The 19,789-nt window shown below is 38.5% G+C and overlaps 1 protein-coding gene across 4 annotated transcripts in view; it reads left to right on the top strand.

Moving 5' to 3' along the window:
• The first annotated feature begins 1,310 nt into the window (after window positions 1–1,310).
• The window catches only part of taok3a (TAO kinase 3a), a 58,945-nt gene continuing 40,466 nt past the window's right edge, over window positions 1,311–19,789 (top strand). Inside the window, exon 1 of one of the 4 annotated variants that reach the window (XM_017427895.3) lies at window positions 1,311–1,623. The gene's annotated coding sequence lies outside the window, so the exon portion shown is untranslated. Of the gene's footprint in view, window positions 1,624–1,750; window positions 1,883–2,027; window positions 2,209–19,789 lie in introns of those variants that run through there. The other 3 variants (XM_017427896.3, XM_017427898.3, XM_017427897.3) reach the window with 3 other exon arrangements.

Genomic DNA, 19,789 nt, shown 5'->3' with positions numbered 1-19,789 from the left:
ATAAGTTTGCACCTTAGCCACCTGTCACAGGTGTACAATGCCTTTATCTTACTGGCAATGGGATAGGTTGCAGCCCACCAGGACCCTGAAATGTAGACGAGATGGATAAGATCTGCAACAGCCTGCTGAAATGCAGCTACAGACCACGGCAAACCGACCACCCAGTATTACAGATAATTGTAAACACACACTTCTGTTTTATTGTGCTTTTATTCCAACCTCCTTCATACTGTCAAATTTAGATTTATGACTCCAGACCATCTATTGTAACTCACTTGAAGGCCAGTTTTTGTAAAAGGTAGCATATCTTAACCTCCTTTCTTGTTTCCCTTTTCCTTGATAACTGCCACATTTCCATTAAAATCATTTATGGTGCTTTTTAAAAGCTTTTTGTGGATTGATTACTAGTTTTTAGAGCTGTTGCAGATGCCTCAAAGTAGGAAGGTTCTCCAAATCTCATTGCATACGAGCCAAACAAACACAATAAAGACTGTTCTGTTCTGTTCTTTTCTATCTTCAAGTCTTCTCTAAAAACTAAGAGTCAGATACATCAATTTGAAACACCATCTTTTAAATGCTAAGTCAAGAAGTTTAGCAACTAAAATATATAAATATATTCATAAAGCAACCTTCATACAACAAAGAGTAATGCAAAATGCCAGATTAAAACCTAACAAAAGATAAAAGAAATGCAACAAGGAGCATACAAAAATACACACAAGATCATTTAAAACCAAGATGAGACACTGGGACTGAATGAACTAAGGAAACACTAAATGTAGGTCTTAAAATAAAATGTATAAATCATAAAAATACGAATTATAGATTAGTAAAACTCAAGACACTTAACTAAAAAAAGTGGAAGTTAAAATAAAAATTACTGTAATCTCCCTAAAATAAATAAGACTAAATAGAATAAGTTGCATTTAATTCTAATACCATTAAAAGTCAAAGTGATTGTAAAAAAAGACTAAGGCAGACATAATAAAATTAGTGAGTAAATAAAGTAACAGGTGTCTTTGTCAGAAAGTATTATTCACATTAATAATTTACTTGAAAGAGGTTTGTGGAGGGACATTTCTGAGCAGTCTACAGGGACAGGTGGACATCAGGTGGCAGCATTGGACAGACTATGTCCTGGAAACCAACTAGTTCGCTTTGACTGAAGTTGCAACAGAATCGGGATGACTCAGTTCATGCATCTTTAATGATGCACAAAGAAAACAGGGGGGGGAGGGGGGAGGATTAATGGACGTTAAGATGTAGCTCTGCTTTTTAATTTACGCATTTAATAAGGAAAGCAGCACCGCTCATGGAATTTGCAACGCATTTATATGTTTCATTTATTTATTATTGTCCCATTTGAATGCAAACAGTTAGTTAGCCGTAAAGTCATTCAGCCGGGAGGAGAAGCGGACGCGCTTTCGTCTCAGCAGACAACTTTTATTTCCGGTTGCCTGTCAAAGTGTCAAAGAGCGAGCGCGAGGGGCTGTTCTCCCGCTGCTCCGCTAATCAGGAAGTCCAACTGACAGCGCCGCGCGAGCTCACACCGACGGCTCCGGAGTCGGACTGAACGCTCCTGAAGTACTCAGCGTTTCTGCAGCGGGACGAGTTTTACTGAAGGTGAGTTCCTTTTTTATTTTATTTTTTTTTTTTTAAGACTTCCTATCTCATCACACCTNCCCCCCCCCCCCCTCCTCTGCATCCGCCGCTGTCACCGCTCGCCCTCCACCCCCCCTCCGGATTGACAGTTAACAGCTAAAGCCTCGCGCTCTCAAACTGAAATGACACTTCCTCTTGTTGTGTCAGCGGCTGGAGCTACAGCGGCTACATGTCAGAGCTGCACAAATAGGTGCTCCTGAGTTGGACGTGACCGCCGTGGGTTGAGTGTTTCTATTTATTTATTTTTTATTTGTTGTTGTTGTTGTTGTTGTTGTTGTTGTTGTTGTTGTTGTTTCAACGCCACCCTCTTACTCCTCAAAGGTGGCGAGTAACAGACGCCCAGCAGCATCAGCTCGCGCCGGGGGCTTTTAAAGTGCGTAGGTTTGCTCATGTAACGAAGTACGCGTTTTCCTCGTTTTCTCCACCTGCTTTGAAAAAAGAAAGGAAAAAAGCTACGCTGAAATTTGGATGTTTTTACGCTGAGAGCTGACGGAGGAGAGGAAGCCTTTCTGGTTTGGTTCGCTCCTTTTGGGGAGAGAGAGGGGGGTGAGTACGCAGCGGGTGACAGGTTGTTGTGAAGTGTTCAGCCGGGGTGTGTGTGTGGATGCTGTGTAAACTCTGTGTCGCTTTCAGCTTTGTCATGCAGCGTGGGGTCAGGCTTTGCGTGTGTGTGTAAAACACCTTCTGTTGTGACTGAGGGGTTTTACTATCAGCGCGTTCGGTCACAATGGCTGTTCCGACGTCCACCGCGCGTGACCCCCCCCTCATCTCCTGCTTTTACTTTCAGCCGAGCACGTTTTCCATTTGTCTCATGTTCACTACAAACAAAGAAAACAAGCGCACGTCATTGATTTCCTTATTTATTTATTATAAGCCAATGCCTGGCGCAGGGTCATCAGCACGCAGGTCATTATTGCGCAAACGAGCAGCGTGAAAGTGAGCCAACCAGCGCTGTGGAAACGACAAAAAAACTGAGCACTAAAACCCAGGCTGACCCAACATGATGTCATCTCTCGTGTGCAAGATTGCGCGTGCGTGAGAGGCAGCAGACCCGTGCTTCGCTGCTAAACTGTGTCATTTGTAAAGATTTATTTTAAGAAGAAGCAGCAGCAGCCATGCCTGCGGAGTCTCAGACAGGGATCACCAGAAATGGAATCCTTCATCATGACATTCTGCCTGCATGTCGTTCAGATCAATGCACACTGTTATCTGACTTTGTATGTGTGTGTGTGTGTGTGTGTGTGTGTTTTTTCTGCTCAGAGCTAAAGAAAGAGGTGAAAAAAAAAAAAAGCTCACACACTTATTTCCTTTGCAGCATACAGTGTAGTAGCTTGCAGAGGATGCGGCACTAACAGGATATAAGATCTGCTTTTGTCTGTCTGCTGAGGTGCAGAAATTCCCTGAGACTTTTTATCGCGTGCCACCGAAGGCGAAGGAACCACAAACTACTGAATGAAATTTAGCTAAACTTTCAGAAAGTAATCATTAACTAAAGCAATCTGATTATTCTTTGGACTCAACCCAATTCAAGATGGCCACCACTGCCAACTGAACTTAGAAAACACAAAAAATGGCTACAACTTGTGAAAGTATTGAGCTAAAGTTTGGTTTGGTGCTTTGAGTGCAACACTTTTGCTCTAAACCTTGGCATTAACTGTTGCAGTCAACCCCATTTATCTGTTATCAAAATATCTCCTGAGCCACTGGATGGGTTGTAGTGAAACTTTCAGGAAGTAGTTGTTGGCTGTTCGTTTACAGCTTACTAACGTTTAGAGCCAACCCAGTTCAAGATCAACTTTATCCTACACCAAAATGGTTACACCTCAGTGAATTTCACAGATGCTGAGCTAAAATTCGGTGCAATAGTAGCTGACAGTCATTCACAAAACATGCTCCAACTGCTAACAGGTCGTGTGAAATATGGCAAATTGGCAAATGATTGCACTTAATGTCATTTTCAAGGTTTGACCAAAACGGCTACAGCTCCAAAACTTCTCATCAAAAGATCATCCTAGTCTAAAACTGTTCAGAACTGCGACAGGAAAAGCTAAATGTAGCAGTTCTGTTAGACATTTTGTTTTGCAATATATGAATAAAACGTCCGCAACAGAATAATACTGCTTAACCTTATCAGTCAGTTTGCTTTAATAGTTTGTTAGCCGGTTTATCACTTCAGTAGTTTAACTTCCAGCCACACATTGCAGTCTTTCTTCTGAAATCCACTGGAAAATTAAACATTTTTTAACACATTTACAGCAAGCTGCTGAGAGGAAAATAACACCTTTAGAAGCTACTGGAACCAGGTGTTCTGCAAAACAAGAGAATTAGAAGTAAAGGCTTATCTTTCAAAACAACTTAAAGGTTCGAGTAAATGAAGGTGTTAGTTTGTTTATGAGAGAAAATTCAGCGTTTTATGTTAAGTTTTATGTTTACTCCAATAATTTACCAGGATGCAAATAAATGCTTTATAATTTCAAAGTGGGGTACTTAATAATTCACTGGATACATTTTATCACAGAATGTAACAAACACATTTTATATATTTAGTATTTATATGCATTTTAATATGAGTTACATTGTTCCATTATTGTTAAATCTTTATTTTAATCTTCAATAGGTTTTGCAGCTCTGGATGCATTTTATTTAGTCTGAAAAGGGGCAGAAATGGTTCTTTTTCTTATAAAGGCTACAGACACCTGTTCTCAGCGTACACCACTGTTGTTTTTTTACATTTCCCATATCTCGAAGGTTCGTCTGCAGCGTTTCATTCATTCTGCTAAGAAGGGGAGCAGAAAGTGTTACACTTCATTATTGGTGTTTTTTTTAATCTTTCTGTTTTCGGTTAAATACTGAATGAAGCTCATGGTGTATAATTTGTTGTATGACAAAAGCAAGCTTCATTAGCAGCCACAGGCATCGAGCTAAAAGTCCTGCCTCAAATGGAGCAGTGTGAAAAATGACTGAGAAGTTAGACAGGGGTCTTTTCATCAGTTTGCAGAAATTCATTTAAGTGCCGGTGTTGCTTTTATGCGTGCGTGCACATAGTGATGGATGGATTAGTGTATACGTCGGCCGGTCTTGACAATTGGCTGATGTTGCTGTCAGATGTAATGGGATGGGGGTGTGAATCAAATGTATTCATACTGAGGTCTTGTTTACTCTAAAGGCAGTCATCCATTTACAGATTGGACTAGTTTAAATCAGGTTTAATATTAGGCTTAAGTCAAACATGTTTAATGGGTTTGCTGGCAGAATGAGACATAAAGACTGTATGATAACCTTTTTGTATTCAGTATCAGGCTTATGGTGTATTTACTTATGGTTTTCAGTGCTGACGCTCTGATTTCTTGCAGCGTTGTGTTTTATGAGTCAAACCCAAACAAAACACATACAGAACATCTTACAGATTTCGGTTAGGTTTTAACATACTTTTTCTGCAAGTTAGTTTCACTTTTATAATGAAGTAGGGGGCAGCAATAAAACAATCCTAAAATTAGACTGCCATAAACATATGATGGTGGGGACAGGATTTTTGAGTTGATTCATCAGTGGAACCAACAGCCTATACCACAACACAAACAAATGCCAATGAGTCTACAGTTTTGTCCGTTGAATACACACCCGTTTATTGCTGTAAAGCTATTTGAGTGACTTTTTTTTTTTTTTTTTTACGGTGAAGCTGCAGATATTGCAGTGAGTCAGTTCCTGTTTCTTTGACACTGAAGGACAAGTAGCAAACACACACTCACATTGAATCTGCCCCGACCCTCTTAATCTCCAGACACACACACACACACACACACACACACACACACACACACACAATCAAAAAGAAATCTTGTCAGGTACACGTTTATCTCCTGAGGACATCTGACACAACTGAACAAACCCTACGATTTTTTTTTAACCTAGATGTATTCTCAATATAATCAAAATTTTGATAATTTTATGTATTTATTTTGGTAGTTTTATTTATTTTTTGGTAATAATTTACACCCTATGTTGCTGTCTGACTAGAAACTACAATAAAAAGCAGCCATTTTCTCTACTGCTGATTGACATGTTTACTTATTATACACTGACATTAATTTAGAATTATTAAATTAGAAACAAGTATATGGGGCATAATGATTCCTGTAAGTCTTATGAACCAGTTTTGTTTTAGGTGAGTTAGGAGTAGATTAGCTAAATCACAGAACGTCTTTCAAATAAAGCAGCAGAAAGGCAGTTTTCTGCTGAAATCCATCAAGTCATAAGTCTTTAAGTTGTCATAGAAGTATGAAGCAACAGGTTTAATTTTCTATGAAGAGCCATAGTAAGATTCTGAAGGCATAGCATATTGTTTGGTTTGGCATTTATCTGCACTGTTTTTATTTAGCTTCATTTGGCTTCAGTTGGTTTTATTTTCCTCCCAACTCATCCACATATTGTATATGAGACTATTGTGTTTTTAAAATAAATACTCCTTTTGTCACGTTAATTCTTTCGCCAGTTAGAACCAAAATATAAACCTTTTTCTTCTTCAGTGGAAACCTAAGCTTTAAAAGTAATTCTAATGAGTAATTATTAGAACAATCAATGAACAATTGTGAGTTAAGTCTTAGTAGCAGCAGCAGATCACATCAATATTAAAGTGATGCTGTCAGGCTTAATGTTCTGCAGTGATCTGGTTTAGCATGCCTGATATAGGAATGCTGTCTTGGATGACGAGGAGAATTATGCCCTCCCTACCCCCAGTTTTCTTGCACTTGCAGATGTGTTCATGCGTACTGCTTTTAATGATGATTTTAAAAGACAGCAAGCTCTGCACCGCTTCAAGATCATGGTCTTGTGCAGCCAGTGGGAGAGCACCCGGAGAAATATCTGGTAACAACAACAATTTACAGCAGCGGTAGTACTTTATTTAATACATTTTTAGGGCAATAAATGGACGGTCATCTTCTCAGTGGGTCTTCTTCTGGTCATCGAGGAGGTGTTTGTACCTGAGACAGCCTCACTCATCCATCTTTTTAGTTTAATTAAATATACCTACAGTAAAATAAATAAATAAATAAATAAATAAAACAAAAATGCAAAGATCTTTAATTCCTCTTAGTAAAATATTTTACTTCTCCATCTGTTGATTCGTGTTCACTTATGCCCAAAAAGGTCAGTTCATAATCAGAAGGTTGTTCATCTGCATGTTATTCCTAGATTTGATGGAAATGTTGTATTTATGCCTCTGAGCGTGACAGGACTCGAGGGGAAAAATGTGAAATGCATCCAGTCATGGCCCAGCAGCTGGTGTGAACCTGAGTCATGGCCTTGGTCTACTAAAATCTGTCTCAGAGGGACGGAAGCCTTGGCCCAACAGATGTCTTCTCATCAAATGCATCTGAAGTGACTGTGGCACCTTTGCTATCCACTCATCACCTAACGCTGATTATATATATATATATTTCTTAGTCCGAGTGGCCACGTTAGATCTTACTCACCCTTTGAAGTTTTCACAATAAAAATACTTCTCGCATCAAAAGGCATTTATTGCACCATTTTGAACAAAAGACTGTCTGGAGGCACACGACGACCTTTATTCATCTCGTCCTTCCTTCACACGTTTCACAGGCTCTCCTCTGGCTCAACATCTGGCTTAAGTTGTTTACTGCACGCAATGTTGTGATGTTATAGCACACCGTAAAAAAAAAAAAAAACAAGCTTGTAAATACATTATTTTTTTAACATTAAATATTCTGTTCTCATTGTTTTCCCCATGTCCTGTGTTATAAAAAAAGGCATTTTGGCAAACTGGTCTTGGTGGGTGTGTTAGGTTAGTATGAGTGACTCGATCATATCCCTTTAACAAAAGAGTGCCTACAGTCCTCTGAGCAAAGTTGCAGCTGCGACCATAAGTTGCCCCCTTCCCACCCAGCGCCTTTTCAAACCCCATTATGTTCGTGCCCTCTTCAGCTCAACTGTAAAATCTCTGAGCCTCTATCTTCTCCTTCATGACTAAGCCAACATGAAGTGGAGGGAGACTACAAGCAGCCATTGCCATCACCCAAAGAGACATCACTATTGCTGATTGCTGACAAGTCTTATATTTGCCCACCACCACCCCTCCGGGTCTAGGGCTTAATTTAGCTTGGCAGAGGAAAAAGCTCAAACACGAGTATTTTTAGAACTACATGGCTCACTGTAATAGGGGTCTTTAAAAAATTGAAAGTGTCACGTAATAGCTTTACAATTTCTGTTTGTCTGCTGACATTCTCCTGCATGCAAGCGGCTGGGCAAAGTCTAGTATGCACCGCTGGCTTTGCAGAGTTGGGCACGTCAGCAAGGCTTAGGATGCATGAATATGATGGACACATTTGCTGATGTGAGTTGGGGTGAGGTAATACACTGCACAAAACTGGTCTAATTTGCTTTCCTGAAGTGCTTTTTTTGTGTCACAGCGTTCCAAAAAATCTTTTATTCTGCAGCTTTTCTAACACGTTTCCAGACTTTTGTTTTATTTGCATTTTTATACTATGTCAGAACAACAGCGGTGTCTGTCAGGGCTGCACATAGTGTCGCAAATTTATCATCATGGCAATATCAATTTATCAAAACACTACAATAAATTATAGGCCTTTATATTTCAAGCACCAGGCAGTCATGTTCTGCAGGTTTGGTCAATCTAATGGGCTCTCACCGGCTTTGATGTCCACACCTGGTTTGAGTTGAAGTTTTAATTTAAATTTTTTTTTAAATCAGGACTGTGTGCAAGTATAACATTGATGTAAAAACATTAGGTGCATTGCACCGGATTTAACTTTAGGCTAACTTTCATCTGTAGTTCATGTTTAAATGATAGTGATAACAGAAGACAACTAAAGACGTGAGCAAAATGTGGGTAGATTGCAATATTGTTATACCTCAAAGTGATATCAGTTGCAGTTTATCGCAATCGCACATCACAAGTTTTACTATTGTCGTGCAGCTCTACTGTTTGTGGCATGAGCACAAATGAGCTTTTATTAGATAACGTGCAAATATCTCAGGATTTCGATGATGTCACCTGGTGGTATTGCACCAAACCTTTTACTAATGTAAAAGCTTGATGACTCCTTGTGTGTTGGGCCACCACACTGTGAGCCAAACCCACCCCATCCCCCCAGTCCTATGAGAATCTAGGCCTCTGCCCAAGCTCTGTGCAGCTCTAATGCTGTAACTGGACAGCCTTCATTGGGTCAAGTGGAGATTTGCCTCTGAATCTGGGGGAGATTTTGTTATGCTCTCACCAACCAGCAGTGTGTCGGGATAAATGTAACTTTTATTAACAAAGGGGGAGGAAATCATTCTGTCTTTGCCAGGTGTCATTTTTGTTAGAATTTTTCTATCCGTGGTCTATATAGAACACGAGAAAACGGCTAACAAAATATGAAGGTTATACCACCTTTTAAAGTGCATGTTTCACAGCAAAAGTATCCCTTTGGATTTTTGTCTTCTCCCATAGTTGCTGTCATTATTCCTTTTTGCAAACCCCTGATTCACCAAACTAAGTGAGAATGGTTTTACGACACATTCCACAGAAGGAATATACAGTAGATGTTTCTCATGAGGAAAAAGATGCAGTACAAGACAAAATGTGGGCTTTTGCCACCCTTTTTTTGTTTAATAGTTTATGGTAAGACGAGTTTGTATAGCTTTCTGAACCCAAAAAGCCCGAGGTTAAAGTGAACAATTGTCCAATTAAACTGTGACTTGGAGGAAACTCTCAGACAACACACCCCACTGCTTCTCTCACTCATTCTTATGTCTCTTATGTCTCTTTCTCTCTCTCACATACACAAGCGCTCATCATGCACAAGCACAAATAAACCAGATGTGCAAGGCTGCAAAGCCAAAAGGCTGCAAATCTTAGGATAATTGAAGGGTTGATGATGTCCCAAAAGTCTTATAAGGAAGTAGAGAAATGACAAGGCGGAGAGAATATCAAAGAGGTCGATGCAGGCTGACACTGTTTGTGTTTTTATAGACAGTGACCTCCCTGGACTGTGTCCTATTGTTGTTTCCCGGTATGACGCTTGGACTTTGTTGAAGAGAGAAAGAAACTCTTGCAAATTCTTAACAGAGAGTGAAGGAAGAGGATTCAGAACAATATTGGAACCAAACTGGATTTTAAGATTGAAATTGCTTCTTTACATTGTGTTCACAATTAAACCCAAAAACTGTCTTTTAAAATGTTTATCGTATCTCCATTTTGAGTGATTATGTAAATTAAGAGATTGAACAGACATAGTGACATGATGGCAACATTTAAGGAGCTCAAGCTCGCTGATTCCTCACCATTCAAGAATGTTCAGGTGGACAGCAGCTGTGGGGTTTCTATCTGAAGTTTCTTCATCATCATGTAGCTCAGAAAAAACTGCAACTTCTTAAGTCCTCTAAAAGCAAAAATAGTATTCAAAATTTTGGGCAAGAATTTAAAGTTTTAAAGTGTTGTAAAGTTTCAGATGACACATTTTTGTGGCTCTTTGTTTTGTGGCTCAGTTGATTATAGTTCCATAATAATAATAATAATAGTAAAATAGGGGGGAAAATCCATATGTACTGATTGGTGGGGGAAGGTTTCAGAAGTGTTGACTGATTTGAAATTTATCATAATCTAGGAAGGATTTGTTTACTTAATACCTTTTTACTATAAAACAAGAATAGAGTTTTAGTGAGGTAAGTTTAGCTTAATCCTTTTTTCTGTGTGCGACATCAAGCGTTTACTATCAGGGTGAATTTGTACAGCAGTAGAAAATAAGCATCTTCTTTATTTACAGTCTCAATCAAGTTCAAAAAGAACAAACACTTATCTGACTTGAAACGGATGATAACTACAGAGTTAGATTCAGAAGTAACAGTGAATTAAAATTTAAAAACTTTGAAAATAGTTTTCCCGTACTCAGCACTGCTGTCTTCCTCAAATAACCTCAGTGATTTTTAGGCTCTTTTGAGGAAGACACAATAGCTGAATAACTTCAGGGTGGAATAACGTCTGATCTTTTTGGTGCCACTGGACTCTGACTGGACCATTAAATTGGAGAATATAGAAAAAGTAAAAATGTAGTAGAATGGTGACAAGATCAATTGTCTTAAACATGATTTGAGAAAACTGCAGATGATAGAAAGCAGATGGTATAAATGAGTACAAAGGTAATGTCTTCAAAGGCAACAAATTTGTGTACTTATTGACGGAAAATTGTTCAGACCATGTAAAATTGTGGCTAATATTAGTGTTTTCTTTATTGTTATAGAGCAAGAAATCAAGCTGAACATTTTTAAAAGGGCACAAAATGCTCAGACAGGTTTATTGGCTACACACAAGCTCTCAGTGATGAGCATATGTCAAAAACTGCAGACTGAAAACTACACTATTTGCCTCTTTTAATCTAATAATAGATCAAATAAAATTAGTAAAAAGTTTCTTTGGATAAGCTTTTTTTTCCACATATTTATATTTTGCTTGAGCAAAAGCAGATTTGATGAATCCATGAGATCTAAAAGAGGAAGGGGGAGGCTAAGTTCTAAGCCTGAATTAATTCCCAAACTAATTGCAGGCAGACTTTACATGGGATAAAAGCTGAAATCCTAAAGCTTAAACCTCCTGGGTCTTCTCCAACTCTGTGTTAACCCCAATGATGATGTACATAATTTATACTGTCGGTGCAAACGCAAAAAAAAAAAAAAAGAAGAAAAGTAAGAGGCAGAACACAAGGGAAATGACTCAGTGGCCCTGATGCATGTTTCCTTTTTGGGGTTTCCTCTCCTCAGTTTCCTCCCTCTGTCTTTCTCTTTTGTTTTGGCTGATCATTAAGTCTTTACTTAAAGAAAAAAAGAAAGTAGGGTGAAATGGATATAACGTGGCTTCCTAAGGCTTCTCCTGATGTGTTGTACCTTATTGAAGCAGGCTGAATGACTCATTATCAACCACTGCATTACCCTGTTGACTCTAATGCTTGAAACTTCATTAAACAGTTGAAATTAAAGCAGTTTAGGGCACTGTAACATACTGTAAGTGTTTGGTAAGCAAAACTGTTTAACTCTGGAACTATTTGCAGACATTGGCACAAATCTCTGTTCCCCCCACCCTCCAGTTCATTTTAGCCTCTTCATGGTCCACTGAAAGCCTAGGGCTCCTTTGGACCACTCCGGAAGAACTAGCCATGAATGTAAAACTGAATCACAACATAAGGCTTCAGCAAATTGCTGCATGACATCATCATTTTCCCTCCAGGGAGACGGTCTTCAAGAAAGACAAAGAAGGTGCCTCATCTTACCCATCATAGTCTCATTAGGAGTCTAGTCAGAATTTGAAGATTTACACCAAACTCGTGTTCCTTGTTATGTCTTTGTCTGGAGGGCAGCGAAAGTTGTTCTGACTTCAACAAACCTTGGATGGCATGTAAAGAAAATGAGGTCAATGGCATAATTATGCCGCTTTGACAGGCCACAAATCTGAGCCTCTTTTCTCAGCCTCTTGCCTCAGATCACAGAATGCAAAAAACCTGGTTCAGTCACCGTAACTGAAAAAGATAGACACTAGCAGCGCCTGTAGCTGCTTGACTCTGCCATGGCACTGGAGCAGCAGTCAACCTGCCTGTTAAATTTTTGTTTTTTTTAATATTTCATTATGAATAAAACTCAGCAAGCAGCAACTGCATGTTCCAGTCTCTAATAATGTCTTTTCTGCCTTGCGTTCACTGTGGAGCATGAAAAAAAAAGACCATTAATCTTTCTGCTGCTTTTGATAGGAAAATCCTGTTGAGCTTTAGAGTAGTACTTCACTCAGCTCACAGTTGTCTTCTTGTACACACAGACTCACAGAAACCCGGCGCTGAAGCTAAATCAGTTGGTGTGTTCTTCCACAAGTTCGAGGATCTTCTATGAGTGTTCATACAAACTGCTGAATTGATCCCCATAGTCCTGAATGTATTTATTACATTTCGATCTTATGCATGGTTGTGTACATGTGCCAAACCTTTTTGGTTGGTAAAATGTGATTACAACAGTGAGATTCTTAAGCCAGTATTTTTTTTACCATTATCCTGATGTCTGGGGCTGAGCTTGGATCTTATTTCTGACCAAGTCGTCTTTTATCAAGAGCTCGAGTCCTTCATGGGCAAAAAGAAGAGACCGCTTCAACCGTGGTGGTATTTTTCAGTTTCTAGGTGATCCATTTTGGCTTTTCATGCTTTTTAGTGACAGACACGACAAGCCACAGTGGGGAAGTAACACAGCTGTTAAGAAATTAATAAGTTAGTGAAGAACTGATGGTGTCAAAATTAGACCTTGGGTTATTGCCCCATCAATATGACCCGAGTCCCAGCTGAGCCAGATAGATTAGAGCTGATGACAATGACTGTTACACACACTGATATTAACGCCAGCCCTGAGTAGCCTGTGTTCTACTTTCACACCCGAAGTAATCAGCCTGGGTAATCATCAACGTGCTCTTAAAGGTCAGGACCTCTGTTACCAAAACTAATGAGTCTTTACTCTGATTCAGACATACAGAGTTTTATTGCTTCTGCAAAGCAACATTTTAAACACTGTTTGAAATGTTCAGTTACCCTTGTTCTATCCTTGACCTTCATATTTATAAAGAGCTTGGTAAGACAGGAAAATGCTAAGTCTGTCTGGGATTTCTATTTTTGTGGTTTTAAATGCAGTTTTTTTAAAGTCATTGTGGTTTAAGCCTAACATATAAAACAGAAACTTTCTTTTGTTTTATAAAAAAGGTCAAAATGCTTGTAAACGTAGATATATGTTGACCTTTGAACTTGGCGACCCTGGTTCAGTAGTAGGGATTACATTTGGTTTATGTGTGAGCCAGTGCTGTTCAGATTACCACCTGTTATCCCTCTGACTAACTGGTGTCATGTCACGTACTGGCTCATTAAGCAGTAGGACCAGAGCAGGTCCTAAATGTGAAGGTTAAACAAAAGCCTGTCTGGTAAAGTTTCTGCACAAATCTTTAAATTCTGACTTGTTTTCTTTAAATTTTGTGAAGGTTTGACATTAAATAAACTCTATTAGCATGTGTTAGTTGGTGGTCATCTATAATTTAGGGGAATTCAGTCATCCCATCTAGGAGCAATTGAAAATTTAAGATGCATTATTTTTTAGCAAAACTACGATTGATCTTGCTGGAAACTGGTAGCAGTAGTTCTGAGTGAGAATTAAGTTTATTAAAGATGTCTTAATGGAAAGAGAATATGCTGTCGTGTGTGTGTGGTCACTACAAATGTAAACACAGTACAATGGAATAATCTGCATAAGGAATTTTCTCTAAATCAAAATTAGAATTTGTACTTTACACCAGGGTGTTTTTGTCCAAACAAGATAACATTTCTTCTCATTTAGTCAAAGTTAAATGCTCTTGCAACTCCTTTTCAAAATTTAGATTAACTTGTTGATTGCAGTTTCATATGAAAATCTCACCTGGTTCATGTTTGAAACTGTCCCTGTCTTCTGAACAGACGTTGTTTGTCTGTGACCTTTAGAATGACGCAGTGAAGCATTTTCTAATGTGCTTCTTCCATCAGCAAGTTCAAATCATTTTCTTTGACTTGATCTTCTTCATTGTTTTAGACAGGTTTCTGTGCAGTGTAATAAGGAAGGTGTATGCACAACTAGGGGCCAGATACCAGGGCTATTCTTGGCTTCCCTGACAAAACCATTGCCTTGCTCTAGACCTTACCCCCACTGCAGCAAAGACGACTTAATATTAGGCATCTGAACTGCTTATAAATTAGATTGGAAAGTGAAAGGTGAAAAGCTGTCTTAGTCACAACATAGAATCAAAGAATTTTGTTTACCTTGAGGGAGGGTACTAGGTCAGCAGGACATTTTAAGCAAATAATATGACCAGATTATTAGCAAAACTAAAGTCTTTACAGCTGAAGATTGTCTCAGCTCATTACATTGCCTCATCAACTTTCCTTCTTTTCATAGTGCATTTGGTCTTTTAGGTAAATACAGCCAACCATGACATCCACAAACTAAATGAACACAAATCATTTAAGGCCACCTTTTCCATTTCTCCAAGATCCAGTTTTCTTGTACTTTCAGTACATTTGTTTTAGAAAAAAAAAAATCTACCTTTAAAATGTCACTAAACTTACCTGCACCTATTTCTCTGTTGCCTTTTTCTTAACCATAATCTCTCAACAGCTTTATGGATTTTCCCCACAGTCTGAACATGCATTGTTATTGATAAGCACACACAGGTTTTTCTACAACACATTATCATATTTTACATGAACTTCGTGACATGTAGTAAGAAGATAAGCTAACAGAATGGCTTTTGTCCAGATATTAGAAAGACAAGAAATAGGTTAAGGTGGTATCTAACTGAGCTGTGACTGTTGAGAGACTTGTTGGCATCTCAAAATTGTGAGAAAATAAGGGAATTTATTTGTTGAATGTTTTGTTTTCACTAGACTCTTGAATGTTTGCATCCAAGTGACCAACGAGCTGTGTGGCCGCATTTTGAGTGGCCAGTTTTTGAAAAATCATGGTTTATTATTGTGTGCACGGCTTGCAAAACTGCATTTTTTTGGTCGTGCGCATTATTTTGTTGCCTAGTTTCATCCACCTAGGCTGTTTTGTACCAACCTTGGCAGCTGCCCCCGTGTTTAATGTAATCTACATTTTGAAATGAGGATGGGCAGGTCTGGAATTGTTTATTATTAGCACAGTGTTCAATGTTTTTGGTCATAGGAGAGCTCCTGCTTAGGGGTCAAGATACAGCTCTAGTGCTCTTGAGACAAGTTGGAGATGCCCACGACAACTTTGTGACTTTTTTGAGAAAATAGGTTGTCGCACAAGTTTTTTGAACATGTTTGAAACTCAAATAACAAGACTGCTCTGTGACTGACATGAGGAAGCTGAGCAATGTAGCAAAAGTTGCACAATATTCAGGAGACGCTCTTATAAATGCCATTTGCCAACAGGTGACAGCTCAGTGAGCCTTTGGTGTGAGTCCTGGGGTCAGTAACTAAAGCAATGCTACTGAGGTTCACATTCGGTGTCTCTTCAAACGGAGTCGTTTTTGAACATAGTTTTCATAAACTCCAACATGTGACTGTTGGTGTTTGTTCAGTGAGTCAGCCTAGAGGAGGTGGCACTGGTGGAGTCGTGCTTTTAAAATAATCAACCGGTTCTGTGCGAGGCTGCGAGAGTGTTCAAAAAATAGTTTGACCAAAATGATTGCACAGGAGAAAAGATGTTACATAAACATGAAACTCCCACATTTAAACTTTTTTACTTTTCAGCTTTTGGAAAGACTGTCAAAGAAGAGATATATCAGGAATTAGGCTGTGATGATGCAACGAGATGTATTAGCTTTTTTGACATTCTTATGGTTTTAATTTGTGGACTAAGAACAATAGAAATCAGGCCTTTTAAGCAGTCTCTCAGAGAACATTAAGAACTTATATCAAAGTTCAGTAAAGTACAAGTACATTAAGAAGTGCTTTGCCCTTTTTCTTATTGAGGCGTGTCCCATATTTTCTTTGTTTTCCCAAAGTCTCTTTTATATCAAAATTAAATCACAATATCAAACAAAATTTCAGTATTTCTTTGATTTAGACATTGCTCAGTTTGAATTGGGACATTTTATGACTTGGTTTTATTGTATCGCTGCGTCTGTCTTCTCCTGTACTCAGAGTCTGCTCTGCGAGTGTAACTTGTTGACCTTTGTACCACCCAACCCCTTTAGTGGTAGCCATAAACAACTTCCACTCCATCCTTTACTTTCCCTTTTGTGCAAAACTATATGCGGGCTGTTACATAATGTGGCAATGCTGTGTCACACTGTTTGCTTCATTCATTCAGCTTATGTTTTACAGGTATGATGTGTTTTGGGAAATAACAGGAAGGGGACTGACTTTTGGGTGTGCAAAGAGAAAGACTCGGTGGATTTGAAAAAGTGAAACAGTAGACCACACATACTGTTGACCTGGGTGGAAGAAAGGAAAAAAAAATCATCTGAAAAGACACTAAGTCTAATTGTTGCCAGAGAGGATGTATGGCTTTAATCGAGAAAACACCAGGCTTTGCTCCGAGGGACGGACACATACGACTCCTCTGGATTCATGGGATTTCCCTGAAAAAGCTTCTGGGCTGAATGAGGGATTGTCTTTTTGTTTCACAATGTGTGAAACCAGTTCTGTGCACGTGTGACTGACTGTCCTCAAACCCAGATGTGACCCACACGCAAAGGCATAATGATTGTTCTGTGTTTCAGGGTCAGTCATGATCCTTTGGGTGCTAAAAATGAATAGATTAAGTCTTTTTTCAATGCATATGGTCTGGAAGAATTGTTTTTATTTTAACCAAATTAAACCAAAGGGTATTGTAAAGATCACATACATCATAGTTTGGGGTAATATTAGGAATTAATTTGATGGAAGTTCCTAATATCTCTGACTAGAATTGAGAAAGCTCCTCGGATGAGAAGCGAAACGTCTTCAGCTACAGAATAGAAGTCCAGTTGTTTTTGTTTTTTAACTTTTTTTTTAAATTTACCATGGCCTGGATGACTGAGAATCTACACCAGCATATTCTTGATTATGTAATTTTGCTTGTATTTTCTGAAGGGATTTAATTATTCTAAAAAGGCATCGCAGAGGCCTTAAAACAAACTTCAAAGCATTGAGTGTGCACTTTGGATTAGTATGTGAATTTAACAGTTTGTTTTAGTGTTAAAAAGTCATATTGTGACCCTAACATAGCCGGTCTTAAACTAGTTCTTGAGATCTTGTAAGAGAAACACCAAAGTAAGCTTAATATTGCTTTGTTTAATTCTACTCAAAGATCCAATATATGGGCCCATGTAAGATTTCTTGTGCTGATATTGTGATTATTGTATTTCTGTTATATAACACCAAGTAAGTCTGTATAACTGCAAATGGCTTTCCTACATCAGTATAGAGATTAGGGCTGATATTGACCTAAAGCTTTAGGGGGGAAAATAGGTCTTTGCTTAATCACAAGTGGGAAAGATGAAGCTTGGCACTGTGGAGAGCTAATCTACTTTGATGGACATGCCTGGAGCGGGAAGGATTGCAGCATGCATTTGGTTGCTTGTTTCATACAGGGAACTTTTTAAGGACAGCTTAATCTACTGAAAATTTTCAATATATGTGTTGATGACAGAAGTGACCAATAAGCATTCGAATGGTCTTCCTACAGTTAGGCAGCGTTCTGTGACAACTGAAGATACTTTCAGTGTTTCACTGTCAAAATATTGCTGGAGATGCTGTTAGGTCTGGTAAATCTCCAGTTGGGATATTTGCTAAAAACAATGTGGGTTCTTCTTCTCATAGACACAACAGAAAATCATGTTTAGGCTGCAATAAAGTCATCATTTCATTTTTTATAAGCAGTATGTGACAACCCAGAAAAGAAGTGGAGTGAAAGAGATTTGACATATTTCCAATGTATGCATCTTATATGAACTTACACGTGTAAAAAGGCGAGACTGAGCGAGCTAGCCTAAAGATCGCTCCATGAAGCCTCTAGGACTGAACCGAAATTTACAATCAGATACAAAATTCCCCTGCTGATTTAGGTGCACTACTCCATGTATTTTTAAGAATACTTTCTAATGTGGAGATTTAAAAACAAACCACCAAAATAAACCTTTGTTTTTTAGTGGTTTGTTGAGGACAGGAGATACAGAGCTTTTCAGAAACAATGACGTAGCAGTGCCCACTCTTGCTGTGTGTCCTAGAAATCATGGATCTGTTTGTATTAGTTTTTCTGGATTTGTCTTGATTAATCCTGATCCTGTCACCATCAGTGCTGAAATGATTAATAACTGAGACAAAACTGTAAATTATATAAGAAAAAAAAAAGTTTTAGGAGAATCATTCTCTGTCTCTGTATTTTGATATGACATTTAAAATGGAGATTCTCATTACACAATGACACAGCATTGGATTTTTGGCGTTTTATTTGTCCAGATAGAATGAAAAAAATCAAAATGAAAAGATATATATCTAGATAAAATGATCTGGAGCAGGGTAGACAGTCAGTCATGAGTTCACATATGACTGTCTGGATACAGTTCCTGTCACTTCAACTTGTGGCTGAAGGGCCAGCTCATATTTTGTGTCTTGCTTTTGGTCTGGTTTTATTCTGATTGTTGTTACCAGAACACTTAATTCATAAATGTGCTGCTCTGAGTTGTGTTTGTTTGTTTTTTACCCTGTTAGAATAACAGGATCATCTGTATAACTACAGCAGCTAAAAGTGGACCAAGTCACTAAACTTCACTTTGTAGGAGAAATGGGGTTTTTAGATTTTTATTTGTTATAATCAGTTTGGTTAAAAGATTGATGCAAGTGATGTAAATTACCATTGTTGCTTAGATTTAAATCGTTATATGTGCATAAATGTCAAGCAAAGGAAATCAGCAGCTATCTACTTTTTTTCTGTTTAGCAGTTGACTAAACAGAAGAAGACTTCCTGGAAAGAACAGAAAAAGAGATTGCTGACCAAAGATAGAGCTTCTATTTGTGCCTCTGCAGTAGCTGAAGTCGGGTTTGAAAAATTCAAAAGCTCATCAGTCGTCTGTGCTCCATGTGCAGAGTGCTAAAGTGAAAAGCATGGTGTGGTTTTCAACTTTAAATGTCTGAAATAGATTTGAAGTTTGATGAAAAATACATTTTTAGCTTTTCTTGTTTTAATTCAACAGAAAGAAGTCTTCTCCAAGAAACTTTCAGTTACAAAGTCAATGAGCTGCTATCTTTATTTGTCCCTCAGTCAACCAACGCCCACAGTTATGATGACATTAGCCTTAATCTGAGAGGTTAACTGTCTTGTATGTGTGCGTTTTTATGCGTAAGAGACCCAGTGACATTTTCCTTTTGGTGTCACTAAACCCATAAGATGAGAGCTGCCCTGGAGTCTTCAAATCCTGCTTTTCAACGTAAAGTGTGCATGTGTGTGTATTCCTCACACTGTCAAAATGAGTCACCGCTATAAAAATCCACACCATGCCGCCCTGGCAGGATAACCAGAACATAATGTTTAGCTTCTTTCTATCTCACAGGATTAATTTCTTCAGTTTTTTTTTTTTTTCTTACACCCATGGAGAATTTGCGTATTA

This window comes from Kryptolebias marmoratus, linkage group LG1 (assembly GCF_001649575.2).
Source record: "Kryptolebias marmoratus isolate JLee-2015 linkage group LG1, ASM164957v2, whole genome shotgun sequence".
Classification (NCBI taxonomy): domain Eukaryota; kingdom Metazoa; phylum Chordata; class Actinopteri; order Cyprinodontiformes; family Rivulidae; genus Kryptolebias; species Kryptolebias marmoratus.
The sequence above is the reverse complement of the archived record's forward strand: the minus strand, read 5'-3'. Positions and strand labels throughout refer to the sequence as shown.